Below are 18,480 nucleotides of genomic sequence, written 5' to 3'. Positions count from 1 at the left end.
GGGTAGCCTGCATTGTCCCTAGAACTTTATAATGGCATACCCAACCTATGTAGCTTGAATTCTCAGTGCTGCCTGGTACCGCATGAGAACCTGTTTTCACTGCTCCCTATGAAGATGAGTGACCACTGCTCAACAATCACTAGGCACAGTGAACATACTGAGGTCCTCGTTAGCAGGATGTAATGTCTGGCACAGATACATGTGACTTGTATGATTTCAGTTCTCATGTTGTTTCTCATGCAAAAGAGAGGAAAGCAAGCATCTGATATTTGCAGATACATGCCTCAACAAATACTCAACATACAGGAAGGGGGCAGGGCTGAAAGCTACGTGGTTATAAGTAACAGGAACTTGACAGAGGGTGAAACTTAATTGCTACTGGAGAAATGGTGACTTTTAAAGTGGCAGTTGGAAATATGACATCATTGAAGACATGATTTAGCTCCATAGTCAAAGTCACATTAACTGACACCCAGATAGTCCGAGGAAAGATCTTTGAGCAAGAAGATTATTGGGGAAGAACCAACATTGTCTGCATTTTGATGAACAGAGAAGGAAGTTGGATGGAAAGGACTTCACCATAAAACTCTGAAGGAAGGGCCAGAGAGATGGCGTAGTACTTAAGGTACATGCCTGCAAAGCCTAAGGACCCAAGTTTGATTCTCTAGGTCCCACATAAGCCAAATGAACTTGGTGGTACATGCATCTGGAGTTCTTTTGCAGTGGCTAGAGGCCCTAACACACCCATTCTCACTCTCTATCTCTTCCTCTCTCTCTTTGTCTCTAATAAATAAATAAAAATAAATCTTTTAAAAAATTTTGAAGGAAGAGTCATTCAGTATATGCTTGCATGTTACAACTATTAGCTTACTTTTAAATGAATGAAGCTCTTAGTAAGGGTTACAATCATTGTCCCCAGTGTTACTTAAGGAAGAAAAGGGTAAGAATTAAGAAAAAAGTCACATATTGAGCTTATAAAGAAGAAAGTTATGGGCCATTGAGTTGACTTAGCATTAAGGCACATACCTGCAAGTCTGAAGGAACCAGGTTAAATTCCCCAAGACCCACATATACCAGATGCTCAAGGTAGCACCTACATCTGGAGTTTGTTTACAGCAGCTAGAGGCCCTTGAGTGCACATTCTCTCTCTCCCCCTCTTTCTCTCCCTCTATATCTGCTTCTTTCTTTCTCACTCAAACAAATAAATAATAAATTTAAAAAATATTTATGAAAGAAGTAATTCATTAGAATGGTAAGGGAAGAAACCAGAGAATAAGTAGAAATCTCCATGGAAAACTGATAGGATGAGAATAACTTCTGGCATTTTGGGTTGGGTACTTGAGAAAAAGAGAAGGACTTGAGAAAAGAATTTCAAAGGGAGACTTATTGACCACATACTGTACTACTGCTTTAAGTGCCTGGAGTACATAAGTGACCACAACTGAGTAAAGATTAATTCCTTGAGCACCCTTATATTCCAGCAGTATACAGAGGAGATGATGGTAAATTATAAATCAACATAGTAAATAAATTATAAAATATACAGTGGTAAAAGGACATGAGTGGTATGAGGGGAAAATAACCCTAAAGCACATGAGGAAAATTGAAGGTTTGGGGACTTGTGGGTGTAGTGATATAGGGGATATTTGAGCCAACATTAGGCAGAGGAAACTAGTAGACATCCAAGCAGAGAGTGTTTTAGTTTAAGACTCAGCAGGCATAGAGCTCTGAGCTAGACCATGCATGATACATTCGAGAAAAATGAAGTGAGGTCATTGGAAGAGATGTTATAGGAATGAGGAAGCCGTTGTTAGGACTTTTCAAGAGCATCAAAGCACTTATGCTAGGATTGGCAGCATCTCTTTGATATTTTCTGCAGCTCACCATAAGGTTAGTGTAACACTACTTATACAGTTCAGAGTGACTTCAAGCTTAATTTCTTTTTCTTCTCCTCCTCCTCTTCTTTCTTCTTCGTTTTTGAGGTAGGAGCTTGCTCTAGCTCAGTCTGACCTGGAATTCACTGTGTATTCTCAGGGTGGCCTCAAACTCACAACGATCCTCCCTCTGCCTCCCAAGTGCTGTGATTAAAGGTGTGCACCACCACACCCGGCCCCAAACTTAATTTTCAGTGGCTTATTTCTATTAGAAAATAGTCACACAAAGTGATAAGTTAAGGACCAGCACAAAGAGATGATGTTCTGATAACAATGAAAAGTTAGGTCAGGTCCTCTGTTGTAGAGGCCGAGGAAACTCACAAACCTCTTGCCTAATTCCATGGAGTGAAATAAACATTTTGATCTTGTTGTTAGTTTCTGTTTAATAGCATTTCCTGGGAGTACAAAGGAAATAGTTTCAACAAGTGATTGTGAAGCAGCTACTCCTTTTGAACTTCTTCCACTTCTTGTTTCTTTCTGTGTTCTTTGGTGGAGGTGCCAATGAGATGTACAGATTGCTTTGAAGTGCTTCCATCATAAACCTTTGGGAGACCTTACAGTGGAAATTATGGTGACAATTTAAATCACATTGGGTGTCCTAATAATGGGCCTTAAATCATCTAGACAAACACAGCTTTTACTTATTTTGTCTAAGATTGAATTTAAATGTTTCGTTTGGGATGATTCTCAGGATAACTCAGTAAATTTCTCACTTTTAGTTTGGTATTTGAAGGACTCAATCGTCACAGCACAGTGCTGACTGATTGTAATGAGACAAGAAGAAGCTATCAGATAAAGACCTGTCTGCATAGCCTGGCTATTACATGGACAATAATGGTAGCTCAAATCCTTATCTTCCCATTGGACCACTAGTGAATTGATTTTTTGTTAAACCTATGGCTATTTTTATCTGACATCTTTACCACTAAAGTTCTTCCTCTTTACCTCCATAATATAAGCATCTTACTCCTATCATTTTATGCGCATTCAGTGTCTCCCCTTTCACTGTCTTGCCATGGAGAGGGTGGAGAAGGAATTGCCATATCTGCATCCCAGTGTTTGTTTTATTAAGGCTAAGGCTGGTTTCCCTCTACTGCAAAATTCTGTGATGAAAAAAGTTTTTTAAGTCTGATTTTATTTTACTTTTTTTAATTTTTTAAAAAAATACAAACTTGTTAGGTAAACATTCAAATGAACCTTCAATCTTCTGAAAATTCTCCATGTATTATATCTTGTAGAAAGACTCTAATGAGATAATCAAGAACTGTTGCTTATTCAGAGGAAAATTCCAGGTTTGGAGCAGCTATGCTTTGAATCTTGAGACAGGTGAAGAGAGATGAAGCATGTCCATGTGTGTGCACATCCAGACCTGTTAGAGAGATGTCATATGTTTCCAGGCATTCTTTCCCATATCAGCTGTCTGTTATTTTGTTATAGACAGTTGACTGGAACAATATGAAAAAGTTTAGCACATTATAAATCTGAAGCAAAAATTACGACATTATTGTATCTCTTATGAAAATACTTCTTTCACATATACATAGATTGTCTTCAGTGTCACTTTAAATAAAAAAGTGATTTTTCAAACCTTTGAATTTTTGTTAGCATTAAATTTTGAAGAACACCAAGAATTATGAGTTATGTCTACTAATATCTAAGTCACATACTTACATTTAGTAAACTACTATATGCTAACTAAAAATAAAATTTTACTGTTACTGATTTCTCCCCATTCTATTTTTAGAAGCTGCTTCTTATATAATTCCCATAGTTATATATTTTCCAAATAGTGGAGACTAGGCTGTGTAGGTGTTGTCTTCTATGTTATGTGAAGAAACAGCTAGTGTACACCATTCTCAAAAGCTATACTTGCATGAAGACTTCCTCTTCTTTATTTACAAAGCATGCTTAAAGCATATGTGAGAATAATATAAGATAAACTATAATTTGTATTGATAGTACTATCTCCAAAATTTAATTTTTAGTTTATTTAAATTAGTTCAAGTTGGATTTACATGCATTTTATGTGCCATTGATTTAAGGTGACATAAGAATGATAATCCTCTTTGAGTAACTAGTTTTGATAAGAAACTTTGCTCAGCTTTTCATCAATGGTAAGCATAGGAGGAAAACCTGTGTTAACATAGGGTTTAAATTTTTACTTAAGTCCATGGCCTTAGAGTCCCATGGAAACAGAGCATCTATGACTTAGTCATAGTCATTTAGCACAGTCATAGTAGTCATAGCGGCTCAGCTATGGAGTTCAAGTAGCAAAATGTTAAAGGTATACCACAGTGCTCTCATAATAACCAACCAACAGCTCTTTCTCAGCTCTATGTAAGGCAGGGCAAAGCACATGTTTGGAAGACTTTCTGTTAACATGAAGAAACAACCTCTTGTTGAAACAAGCTTGGACTCCTCTGATGAGGGAAAGATTATGCATAGTTCTGGAAACTTTTTTTCTCTTTTCTTCCACCTAACTCTGCAGAACTTTTTCATGGTACCTGCTAAAGCAATAGCCTGTTCAAGGAAACCTCCATCTTTATTTCCAAGGTACCTCACTCTTCTTCTTTGCTTCCTTTGTAAAATATGGTTGATGATCCCTGCATTAAATGGCCACAGAGAGTGTTAAAAATGTATACATAATTCTGTTTTAAGTTAAAGATGTATATTTAGCTAGATTATTTTCCTAAATAATTTGCATGCTATGGATAAGCCCTCTGACTTCTGATTATAGCACTATGGCTTCCAGAGGATTGGGTGCTAACCTCCTCAAAAGCTCTGTTACTTATCTTCCTATCTGGGGACTCTTACCAGCTTCTGGGAGTGACAGAATCTTCCATTGATTGAATGGACTATTTCTGCCTCATATTTTTCTTGCAGAACAAAAACACAAGATTCTATACCCAGTTGAGGTATTGTATCTCTGTGAAGGGAAGTGATGTTACCACACAGGGAAGCAGTGAGGACTAGCTGAGGGAGAATCTAATCATTGTGTCATGTGCCATATATCATAATCTTTGAGAAATATTTCATTGTCATTGTAGTGCTGTGTCTATTTGGAAATGAGCGCACTTATCTTCCCTGGGTTTCTTGCTCCCCAATTCTTGCCAAGACATCTTTCTTCCAATCAGTCTCACTTTATATATTTGCCAGGGCTAGTGTGGCCCTGTGGTGACAAACAAAAATGACCTCAATATTATCTTTCATTTAGCTCCTTATTACTAGTGCATAAGTTGAGCCTATAGTTCTTTTGTAGAATAACATTAAACCAAATAGTAAGTTAAATTCACAGTCAAGAATTATACTTATGGGAAATATTCTGAGGTTTTGGGTATTGTTCTCTTAGCTGAACAGTTTAGCCTAGAAAATTCATTGAGTTAATATAATTTGGTGGTTTAATCATGTCATTTGTCTTTACTTTTTCTTCCCAATCTATTAATGTCCTTTGCTCGGTTTTCTCATATATTATTGTTTAATCATTTTGTTTAGTCTTCTTGGCTTAGATATATGCCATGTGTACTCATAGCATGATATTAATTTTCAAAAAGAATTCTGTAGTCTCTAAGTAAATGATACTGCCAGTGAGTTACAATATCATATCTGCAAATTCTGTGAAACATCTTGCTTTGATAGGTTTGGTTGTCCTGATGATGTTATGCACTGTTAGCACATACATATTATGGTGTCTTAGAACACAGATTGAAGCTCATTTGTTCTTTTTTAAAGTTTACCTCAAATCCCTTTATTGATTTGCTGGGAAAGCAACAATAGGAAACCAATACTGCAGTCCTGTATCAGCAGATAACATCATGTCCACTCCATACCACTAGACTCTGGCCTGTTAACAATGACAGTATTTGTATTAAATGGAAAAGAATTTAGATTATTTATTGATCAATTACCACACATATTTCTTCCATTAATTTTTAATTTCTCAGATGAGATAATATTGAAGTATAATTGTTTTGTAAGAAAATTTACATTTTAGTGTTTAAAATACATCCTTAGTAGGATATCTTTAAAAAAAAGATAATCTGGCAAAGTCATTGAGACTTAGTTTATAGTGAAAGTTTTGAAATTTTAAAGCTGGAACAAAATCTGGTTTTCTCTTTATATTTTGTGTGATTTTTTTTTATATTGCTAGTGGTAACTATAGGGAATTTTTAAAAACAATACCCTTTTAATAACAATGATTTTCCCAAATGTAGTGTGGCATAGCTTTAAACTTTATTAAGTCTGCCTTGGGGTCCCCCTTCCTCTCTGTGAGTAAATGGAAGAAAAGTTTGGCAGGCTCCATGCTGTGCTCTTGATTGATGTCCAGAACATCTGAAGGACTTTTGTGTCCTGCCTGCTCTCCATGAGTGCATAATGTGTGAATACTTAAAGAAGGTCAGCCCTTATCACATGTAATCTAGGCCTGAAAGCAGATCAACAGTGACAGTCATATCCCGTAAGTAAGGACACAAATCATCCCCTGCATGCTTTAGACAAGTTGTGGGATATTTTCTGTGTCTTTCTACCCCTTCCCACTCATGGGGGACCTTGGCAGAGCAATGAAAGCAGAGAGAATACGTGCACAGAATAATGTGTCACTCTTGCAAGGGAGGAAGGAATTGTGTATTTGTCATGATGTGATGGTCTTTCACTGCACAGCTGAAGGGAGCCTTGGGTCGTTAGTGACTAGTGATGTGGAATGCTGCAAATTAGAATGGGGTGGGAGGCAAGAGGGAGCCTGAGAGTGGGCTGAAGTTGTGGTCTTTATAAGCCCCAAAGTCAAGAAAAGTGTTTTTGTACCTCGGATTCTATTGTTCCTCCCATTCCTCACAGTGCTGTGGCTTTTTATGTGAATGAGTATCTAGTTAAACATCAGGATAATACAGTGAATTACCAGCACAATTCCTCATGCACTATGCATTTTTCTATTCTTGGCACAACACATATATGAGTTTGAAAAATATTTTAGTGCAAAAGTCTGTGGAATGGTAGAAACCAAAAATGCTATTGCTTCCAAAAAGAAGGAGGAAATAACTGTTATTTTAAATGTGCCCATGTGCTTCAGCAGAAATTTAATTAAGTCAATTTATTCCACATAATGTTAGTATGAATGTTCAGATCATGAATAAAAATAACACACACCTGATTGTTCCCATTAAGAGTAATTAAGGATTTTGTTATGTTTTTGTAGATACAAAGAAAAACATTTTTCATCTTATTTCCAAAACTTTAGTAGTTTACTTTGAAATATAATTAGTTACAAGAAGCAGTAGTTGTAGCCAGTTTGTGCAATAACAGTAACCTATACAAATACCCCCAGGAATGAGACATTCTTTTCCCAAATATGTTGGCTAAAATAAGAACTACTTTGGGAAGCTGAGCCCTTCCTGAGTTCTTCCAGTTTCTTTCCAGCCTAATTTCCCTGCTTTCTGGCAATACTTAGCTTCTTATGTCCCCTGCACCCTTTCTGTTTTATATTCATAAATATCTTTGCTGTCTGCATACGATTCCTTCAACCTGCGAATTCCTACTTACCTTTGAAGACCTAGTTCTAATGCATCTCCTCAACAAATCCAACCCCAGCCTAGAGAAAAATTAATCTGTTTATCTATGACACTACATTTTGCATAGTACAGCAAGCAGACACTGAAGTGCTGTCATTATTTATTTGTATATTACTCTTCTATTACAAAGCAAGCTTTTTTCATGAAGGCAGGTATTCTCTTTGTTTTTTCTCTCTCTCCATGTCATAGTCACTAAACATGGTCTTTGCTCCCCATAAGACATTTTAGCAAAAAGTGAATGTGACAAGGTAATCTCAATTCATGAATATTCTTCTGCTTCAAATATGCAAACATTTAATGAATTATATAAAAGTAAATTGAAAGGGGTATCCTTTCACATATCATGTGAATTTTTGCGTGTATGTGTGTGTGTGTGTACGTGTGTGTGCACATGTGCGTGTCTGTATGACAGTTTGTGTGAACTTTTGAAACTCCATGTGTCTCTTGGGGGGCAGCATTCACCTGCAGTGGCCAGAACCATCTCTCTTCTGCCTGTCTCTTCCAATTTGAGCTGTCTCTTTCATTAATAGTAGATCTTGCAATGTTTTCCAAGCCCCTCCCATAGAGTTCCTGTTCTCTGTGGTCATCTTTTGTGGTACTGGGGTTTCAGGGCACATGTTCACACCAGCTCTTTACCTGGGTTTTGGAGATTCATTTGACTTCTTGTGGTTTCAGACCTCCTCATGCTTGAGCTGGAAGCATATTTAGCTGCTGAGCCACCTCTCCTGCCATTTGCATTTTTTAAAAAATCTTGATTAAAATATTTTATGTGTTGTTAATGATCGCATTACTTGTCATAGGAACAATTTTGCCAGTGAAACCTTGTACCCTGTTCTATTAAAGAACACTGTTGTTAGCAAAGGTTTTAATCTAAAGAGACTGGAGAGAATAATAGTGAGTTTTCAGAAATTTATCACCCATTTTTGCTTTCTTCTGTGTCCACACTATATTCAGTAGTTTAAAAAAAAAACTTCTATTTTATTTTATTTATTTGAGAGATAGAGAGTGGGAAGGAGTGGCAGATAGAGAGAATGGGTGTCAAGGCTTTAAGCCACTGCAAGTGAACTCCAGATGCATGTACCACCTTGTGCCTCTGGTTTACATGGGTCCTGGGGAATCTAACCTGGGTTCTTTGGCTTTGCAGGCAAGCACCTTAACAACCAAGCCATCTCTCTGGCCCTATATTCAGCATTTTATACTTACTCACTTGCTTAATGCTTACAATAATCTTAACAATCTTAATAGCTAATTCATAGTATTGGAAGTTTAAATAATTTACTCCAAGTTATACAGGAAGCACAGATAGACTCTCCACTACACAGCAAAAACGCCATGTGTCTAGAATATGCCTGTGTAAAACATTCTGCAAATCATGTGTAGATATGACATATGCTGCACGTATTGGTGATGATATTCACCATACCACTTCTTCCTTTCTTTGCTCTTCTGTCAGGTGTCTGTGTTCCTTCATCTCAGTGCACAGGTTAATTTGTAGAGTTGCATTAGCTGTGTGCATGGAAGCTGAAGGACACTTTAGCCATAAACCACGGCTGTTTTCCTTTCTGGTATTTCTTCTTGTAGATAAGGACATAATTAAGTCAAAATAGAAGTTTGGGAGTAGTTGGGTCAACTGTGACAGCGTCCCAAGCAAGTTTGCAGACCATTTGACAGCATGGCTGCTCAACTGCTATAAGCCACAGTTAGGAAAGGGTGAATGAAGTTCCAACTGTGATGAAACCAATTACTGACTGGATCCAGTAAAGATTTAATTAGATTGGATTTTAGAAATTAAAATCTGTTTCTATTGGTAAAAAAAAAAATCATGCTTCTTAAGGAAAAATGAGTTAAATCTTATATAAATCTGGAATTTTTATTTTTGCTATGTCAGATATTTTGATAAACTTGAACATGTTATTAGATTATTTTGAGCCCAATAATCTATGACCTGATTATATATTGTAAAGAAACTCTTATTTCATTGTTGGTGCCCAACACATACTAAGTGATACAGGAGGGATTTGGCAGGGCACACTTTTAATATTTCTAAGTGAAATAAGTAAGTCTACATTAGTTGAAAGTGAGTAAATGGAAACCTCTCTTTACAGTTATAATCTAATTTTCATTTTTCCCTACATAGTTGGAAATAATGGTTCAGAGCCTCAACCTACATACTGAAGTCCTAACCTTTTTACTATATTCATCAAGCTAGTCAGTTGCTGAAAAGCCTTTACTTATTTATATAACATATAGACCCAACTTTGTTACCTGCTTTTAGAGACCTGCACAATCTTTCTCTCCAACCACTTATTAGCAGGAACTATCTGTTCCAATAGGGTTTTCTACTCATGTTATTCCACAGTAAAATATTTATTCTTACTTATAAGTCTTGTTTACTTAATTCCCCCCCCCACCTCCCACCACAACCCTTCTGTTGCTGTATCCATTTAATTCATCTAGCCCTTATTTTGTTCTTTGGCCCAATCTAACCCCTCCCCTGCTCTGAATTTCCATTTGTTTGTTTTGGGGGACATGTCATGCAAAAATACATAAGACTTTTTTCTTACTTCTTTAATATATATCTTATTTTCTGAGGTATTGCATGCTTCTTGAGCGTATCTACTTTAGCTAACATTTAATTTACAATCAGTAATTGCTGATAGAAGTTGGTTTGAACCGAAGTGGGATTCTGGGAGAAAGCAGAGTTTGCTTCTTTGCTTTGAACTAGTTGTAGATGCCCTTTTTGGAAAATGTGGGTGGTGGGAGCTGTCCCACATTTCAGCCATTCAGTCTTGGCCCAGAACTCAAGGATAAGCTTCACCCTGGCTGTGAACCACATGTAGATGTGCTTGTGAGCCCAGCAGAGTTTTGCACAACAGATCTCATGACTTGTGTTTTTTTTTTTCTGTTTCACACCTATTACCCTCTTCTTGCTGATTGTCTCCATTCATTTTGCTCATTTTATATATTTCTTGGTTCATTTTACATATTCATAAGCAATGCTAAAAAATATTTACTTTTTATCATCCTCAGTTTTCATTTTCCTGACAAGTAAGTTGCCTGACTTTTGTGTTGTTCATTGTATTATAAATATTGTAGGGTTTCCTGTACAGTTAATAATACCTTATTTCTGTGATATGTTATTTCATGGATGTGTGAATTGAGAGTGTTGGATTGATTGCATGTCTAAAATCCTAAGAACCACTTGTTGGGTTTCCCCAAGCTGGAGTGCTGAGAAGGGCAAGACAGGCTCTAGGAGAAGTAGGGGTGCGATGGGACGTATCTTAAAACTTGAAAGACAGCAGAATTCCATTACCAAGCAGTAAGTCTTAAAATATCAAGTAAACATGTATTATGTTAGATATAACTATTGCAATATAACCATGTTTGTACTCATAAATCTGGAACTGATTAAATAATGAGATTTAATATTTACTTCCATGTCCATCTGTCTCTCACAATCTAGTTTCCACACATACTGACAATTCATTTATATTTCTTTTCTTTTGTTAACAGTATCAGAGTAGAAGAAACTAATCTATTTTTAAAAAGCATTACTTTTTTAGTTAAATAAAGTTTATAGTTTATAGTTAAAATTAGTTTAAAACTTGAGTAACTTATACTGGTATTATTTGCATTTGGTAGATAAGGTTCACAGTACTTTTTATCTGTACAGATAAATTGAAACTTTAGTAATTTAGAAGTAATTGGTATATGAATAGGCTAACTGAAATATTTCAACTTGTGATATTTACTAGAAATGTGATCCACTTTTTACCTGAAGCCTGGATTAAAATTCATTATTTAAATGTTGATACAGAATGAGAGAACTGCTGTGACCTGATGCTATTTCTGTCATTGCAGCAAAGAAAAGAAAATTACTTCTCCTTGCTTGACCACATGTCTCAAACATTATAATTCTTATTAGAGAAAAAGGTTGATCCAGATAAAGCTATTTTCTGACAACAGAATGCAGGCGTGGTATGCCTTGGGTTATCTTCTTGCCTGAGAGATTTGGGGGACCTGGGTGCTGCTGCTGCTGGCCTTATGTGGGCGTCTGGGTCAGGCTCCTGTCTTGGGAAAACAATCCGGCTAGGGGTCTTCAGAGCCTTTGTTGTCTTCCCCACGAGGTGGTGACAGAACCAGTTTGTTACAGGCTTGTCTTTCAGTCCTGTCTCAGGCTGGCAGTCAGGCAGGCTCGCAGAGGAGAGGCTCTGGAGGCACTGGCGGGGCGCAGTGGCCGCTCTCCTGTAGTGGGCTGCCTCCAAGGACTAGACGGGCAGTTTCGTGTTTCCTTGCTCATTCTTCTGCCTTTGCAGGCGAGGGTAAGATCAGTGCACACCACAGTGCTGACAGGGGCTGAGTTAATGTATGATTTCTGGTCTTTTGTCACCGAAGGGCAAGAAGTTCAGTGGCTAGAAACTTCCACCTCCCCCATCCTCCAACTGCCCTGTACTTTTTACTTCTCTGTGTTAGGCAGCAGTTTCTAGGTAATTTTGTTAGGATAATTATAAAAGGATTTAAAGTTACTGTTTTCTCTAACAGGAATCAAATCCAATACTTCTTTGGAACTTTTGAGTATGAATGTAGCCCTGAGGAAATTGGGACAGTCTACATGCGATGAACTTGAAACTAACAATGCTGATAAACTTTGTTTTGACTACTATAATCCAAACACTGTTAAATTTTTGTGGGATGTTTAATTAACTTTAAAGATTATTATAATTTCTGTGTGGGTGCAGTAAGCAAATCTCTGATTTTATATTTGCAATAATTAGTTTTTGAATATCTGAAATACTTTCCACATTTAAGCACAGGGGTTTGATACACAATAATTTGGTTCAGAATTAGTCTTCTATCAAGTTGATTAAAATATAGCAATTTTAAAAATTATTTCAAATTTTTGAATAAAAACATAATTTTGTAAGACTAGATGAACTATTTTTAGGTGAGTAATGAGCTAACTTAATGGATGCTGGTAATTTCCAGTGTTTTGCAGTGATGGAGATATGTTGGAAATAAGGTTCCATAAATTAGGTCAAATGATAAAGAACTATACATGAGGCTGAAATGTGTATATTGTTTATGTATTTATGATTATATGGCTACATTATATGAGAATTTTTATTGTCAGTTGGCTTGCATTTTTAATTGACACAAGACTAATGATTTTATAATCTCCAAGTATTCCATGGCAGCTGCAATATTTTATTTTATGGCTTGGCTCTCTAGGGAAAAATCCTTTGAAATTAAAAGGTATAATTGTACCTCAAAGAAGTTTTGAGTTTTGTGTTGATAGGAAGGAATGATAGCTATACCATCTGTCTATATTATCAGCTTATCCCCCCCCCAATAATGTTTTAATGTTAACCTTGTACAAAAGGAGTAGAAAATTCTCAGGTGACATACTTCTTAAGAAATTTCTAGGAATCTTATAGTATGATACATGTGAGGTAAAATATTTATTCAACCACTGAAACTAGGATTAGTTATTACTTGAAGGTAATTTTAAATTTTCTCTAGCATTTCCTTTTAAATAGGAATACTTGAATTTATCATTGAGTTACCTCCATAAAGAATAGAGGCCATGCACTATACAGAGAATTTTTGAATCATAAATTTCTAGTTTAGAATGTAACTTAAAGAGTCCAGGATTCTTTCCTGCCTGTGGCAAGTATATACATGTTCATGCATGTGCATGCATGTACACATGTGTGTGTATGTGTACATGCATCTGTGTGTGGGCTTGTGTATGCTTATGTTCTTCTACTCATATCTCTTAGAGCACAGTGATTAAGTATATGAATTCTAGGACCAAAATTCCTGGGTTGAAATTGTAGCTCTACCATTTACCAGGTGAAAGGAATTGGTAACTTGCCTTACTTATGCCTATAATAATCATATTTACTGTGGAATTAGTTTGGTTACCAAATGAATAAGTATGAATAATATCTTAGAGTAATAACTAGTATATAATATTGTTGAAGATTTATTAGTAGTAATAATTAATTTAAAAATAAGAGCCAAACCAGTTGGAAATGCTCACATGTAGAGATAAGATTGTGAAAATTCCAGTAGCTTATCTTTGTGAAGGTTACATGGCAAATCCAAATTGATATCTCAGTGTTATCCCCAATGAATTCAGTTTATAGTTTAATTTTTTTGCATGAATGTATATATATTCTTATGTGGGTAGAAAAAGCATGTGTATATGCATACCTGCATGGTGTATAGCACAGAAGTAGACTTGGGTATTTTCTCAATTGCTTTCCATCTTAGTTTTTGAGACAGGGTCATTTACTGAATCTGGAGCTTACCCATTCAGCTAGATTAGCTGGCCAGCAAGCCCTAGAGATTAGCCCCTGCACTGGATATAGATAGGCCTGTAATACATGGGGACTGGGAAATCTGAACTCAGCAAGTTCTGGACTGACTGAGCCTATCTCCCTAGCAACTTTTAAATTTAAAGGTTAATTTCTCTGTAAAATTTTACAAAATAAACTTTATTTTATTCATGATTTTGTCCTGATGAATGCAGAATGTGCTACAGGTAAGGGTGATGAGTTTAACCACTGAGCAACTTGGCTACCAAATTTCAATAGTTCTACAGGATTTGTAATAGGTTTTACATTTATTAATTCTATGGTCCTTGGGTGAGAAAGATAAATCACACACAGAAATGACAAATTGGAGGCATACTAAGTGAAATGGCTATGACTCCTGAGGCAGTACCAAAGCCACTGTGCAGAGATTTTAAAATAAATGCCTTCTAAAGTTAGGACCAGAAACATTTGAAGAGTCATCTTGAGATGTATGCAAATGTGTTCACATTGCAATTCCATCCTACCTAGTGCAAAGCTCTGTGAAGAAAGGAGAACTCTCATTCTAGGGACAGTGAGGAAGGCCTATGTGTAGTGTAACTGACCAGCCTGGACCTGACCACTGGAATCTTATCTTGAGTGTGAGCAGACACAGGGAGGTTAAAGAAAAAATCTTTGTAGAGATTTCATACCTCATGTTTTTTTCTTTCATATTGGCACATTGCAATTTCTTCATAAATGCATTTTAAAAGTATTTTATTCTTAAATATGAAATTGCCTTCCTAAAAGTAAAAGTGTGATACTTACTGGTGAGCAAAAATATATAGTATTCAGTTTTACCTTAAATGGATTGTTATTTAGAATCCATTCACATATACTACCTTAACCTTTCATCTTCAAACATAGTAGATATTCCCTTGAAAGCAGAATGAATATCACACACTGTTGAAACAGTATTAGACAATTAATTCAGTCTTTATGGCTGTTCTTAAGTTCTGTTAAAGGATATGAATGGTGTTAGAAAAAACGTTAGGTTCATAGACCTGACAACTAATAGATGATGTTTATTGTTCCTGATCCACTAGTAGAAATAATACGCCCTTCTTGACCTCATGTTTTGAAATTTTACAAGGTGAACTTTTTACTTAAATTCCTGTTAAATTGAATTTACTAAATTCCAATAATCCATGTCCCCCACAACTATGGGAATAAGTTATATAGAAGTATAATTAAAATGAACGTTAGCATTGACAGTTTTAATCTGTAGTTCTAGAGAGAGTGTACACTAATGATGACATTAAAGATGAGAAAAAGAGGTGAGATAGGAAGTAATAATTGACTCCTTTTGAATACAAAAAATCCCAATGAACAAAATAAACCATGGTCTCCAGGGTCCCTATAAGTTTTATGTAACTCAGATCTTACATCCTGTCTCTCTATTTGCAGGCTATATTCCAGTTTTTCTCATGTAAAATATTTATGTCAGACCTGTTTAACTTGAATGTACATTTTAAACATCAAGTATAAAATGTCTTAAGCAAACTTAAGGCTAATAGAAAATCTGACAGCAGGAAGATAACATTTATGGCTATGAATGTATAGTTCAAAATTAGGATGAGAATATTGCTTTAGGGCACCTACTTTTGTTAATATTCTTCAGTGAAAAGTGATCCTTATTACCATATGGCAAAGTACAGTGAAAATCTGAGCTGTTAGACCGACACAGCTGTTAAATGCATAAATGTGGTTCTGTGTTTAAACTGTTTTCTACTACAGCTATTATGCGGCATTTCCAACAATTAATCTCAGGCTATTAGTCTGTAGTAACTGCAAGTTGTGGTGAGCACCACAGATGTAGGAAATGTGATCTGGGTGGTAATTTACCTAGGCAGAAAGTGACCAAACTACAGTTTTCAACTTGAGCTCTACAGGGTGGAATGTATATTGGGCCTTCTCACAACTACTGCTTTTAGATTAATATGATTTGGCTTTCCTTTTTATACACGTGATATGTGGTCCTTAAATGTGGGGGCAATCACATAGGCCTTAAATATGTTGCAAATATAATTTTAAGTTTTTTTAAGTACAAACACATGAAGGTTTTTGACATTAAAAATATTAGAATAGCATCAAATTATTTCTTTTCCACTATAAGCCAGTTATGTCTGTGATACTATTGTTTTCAAACTTATATTTACTAAGAACTGTCAGGAACAGATCTATAAATATGTTTTAACAAATTTTAAAGTTATATTTCCTTTTAGGATTTATAACAAGAAATTGAGCAAGTCCTCAATAATAAAAGTTCAGTAACTATAGACAAATTATCTTGATGAGTTAATGTTCTATGCAGCTTTGTTCTTCATTGTAAGTTCAGGCGGACTCCTGGTCTCATCCATTTTTCCATATTTCCCGTTGATAAAATAATAATGTTTACTACCTTAATAGATACATGTCAATTTGATAGTATTGATATTAAAAATAAACAAGGTGTTTTTTTTTTTTAATTTAGAATAGTCTCCTTCTTGTTCTAGGCTCCGCTACTTTCACCTCTGAGGAAGGGTTTGGCTTTTGGGAGAACTGATTTCACTGATCATACTATCCTCTGTCACATCCATTTAATACTAACTCTCCATTACAACATTACTATTGTTGATATTTTAGTTATAAAGAACAGTTGCTTTTGTTGAGCACAAAGCTGAATGGAATCATGGGGAAGGGAGCATGTGCCTATGAGCAGGCTAGGAGTCCTCAGACTCTGCTGTGTGTCTGAAGCAGAACTTCTGTGCCCTTTACAGTTTAGGATCTCCTGGTCCCAGACTTGCTACCATTTCAGAAGGAGCATCAGTCACATAGGTTTGTTATTGTCCAGCCAGCACCCCCAAAGGAAATGCCAGAATCTTTTCTCAGATTGTTCTCATGTGCTGCTTCCACAGCCTGCAAAGTCCTTTGACTTCCTACTTTTCTTGTTCACATTTGCTTAAGTGTCATTGAATCAAAATTTTCTTGAGTCTAAATTAAATGAGATTCTTTGATATAATTCCACAATGAAAGTTTTATTTTTCCTTCACAGTGCCTATGATTTATCATTACACATGCTTCTCCCCTGCTGCAGGCACACTTCTTAGAGGAAAAGCTCTGTCTCTCTTATTTATAGCTCTCTCCTGAGGGCTTAGCACAGGCTTGGTCTACAAAAGAGTCTACTTCCCTGGACATCCTCATTATTTCTCTCATGACCCAAAATACTGAAAGTCACTGGTACTCTAGGATATTTAGCTTAGATCTCCAGGGTCAAATGATGTTTCTCTTTTATTTTTAACTCTTGGAGAAGGCAATTAGTTGCTGACCCTTAGAAGAATCAAATGACTCCAGTTAGAAGTATATTTACTATATACATGGTGTTGTCCACACAGCTATAGCCATTGTGGGTGGGTCCAGTTGTGGACAAAGTTTTACTTTAGATTAGGGATCAGAAACATTTAGGGTTCTTGAAATGTAGCTTGGTGGTTGAACTCCTGCTGACATGACATATTCAGGCCCTCGGTTCAATTCTGAACATTGAAATGGACTAATATTTAATGTAAATCATATCACAAATAGCACTATGAGTACATCCAGGGCTCTCATGTTTGTAATGAATTGCTATTGGCTATTTCATAATGTATTAGGTATGTGCTCAACCATACTAAGAATTATAACTTTATATGCAGTGTCCAGGAATTATCAAAAATAATAACACCTTTTCTATGATGTCTGTAGCGCTATTTCAATAGCACATGGAGTACATACATAATGTGATCATTTTCTGTTCTTTAAAAAACAATGAATTTCAAGATAATGAGGTGATGGCAGAAATATTACATGAAAACAGTAGTGAGATGGCTATGAGAAACTGTTTCTGTCAAGTTGTTAAATATAACACTCCTTTATTGAAGTAGTACTTGCATCTTTTATGTCTCACAAAACACATCATACATTTGGCTTTTATAATCCCTGAACAAGCCATAAGTTTGGGGCCAGCATTATAACATGATTCACTTGGACAGATTATGGAAACATAGTTCTGAAACTGTGCTTCTTATGTCTTCTCTAGTCCATATGAAAATTAATGAGCAGTTATAATTCACATTTTAAAAACCTCATAAGTGTGTGATGAAAATGTGTTATTTGTTCAATGTTACTTTCCAACAATATTCTGTGATATGTAATCTCTGTAAGTCATCTTGGTAATTTTACAGTCTTAATGGGAGGTTGATAGATATGGAAATGGTAGTTCAAGACAGATTTTCCTCAATTATGGAACACCAGAGGTGTGGGAACTCATCAGTAAGAAATGTTAGCCAAATGAGAGACAGTATAACAAAAAATCCATAATCTTTTTTCCATTTCTGTTGACTCTCAAATACAAACTAGGGCAAACTTTTCATGGGGTTATCTTGCTGTTATTATGTTTTGCTAGCACCAAGCTTTACTTCTGTTTCCCTATAATATAAATTATACTTTTTTCAACCTGAAAAAATACATATCTCAAATAAATATTTTATAAATCTGAAGAATAAGTTTCTGATTCATAGTTTAATCTTAATGATTACATATTTTTGGTAAAAAAAAATATCAGTTGAATGCTTCTCTTGGTTAAAGTTAATATGTCCCAATGAATATTGTTTT

The 18,480-nt window shown here is 35.8% G+C and overlaps 1 protein-coding gene across 10 annotated transcripts in view; it reads left to right on the top strand.

The window, feature by feature from the left end:
• Bmpr1b (bone morphogenetic protein receptor type 1B) overlaps positions 1-18,480 on the top strand; it is a 382,398-nt gene that overhangs the window by 266,469 nt on the left and 97,449 nt on the right. The window contains exon 1 of one of the 10 annotated variants that reach the window (XM_004661627.2): positions 11,731-11,817. The exons of 8 other annotated variants lie outside the window; for them this stretch is intronic. The gene's annotated coding sequence lies outside the window, so the exon portion shown is untranslated. Of the gene's footprint in view, positions 1-11,730; positions 11,818-18,480 lie in introns of those variants that run through there. One more of the 10 variants, XM_004661626.2, reaches the window with a different exon arrangement.

Source organism: Jaculus jaculus, chromosome 2 (assembly GCF_020740685.1).
Source record: "Jaculus jaculus isolate mJacJac1 chromosome 2, mJacJac1.mat.Y.cur, whole genome shotgun sequence".
Lineage (NCBI taxonomy): Eukaryota > Metazoa > Chordata > Mammalia > Rodentia > Dipodidae > Jaculus > Jaculus jaculus.
Note: the sequence above shows the minus strand (reverse complement) of the source record. Positions and strands in the feature narration are given on the sequence as shown.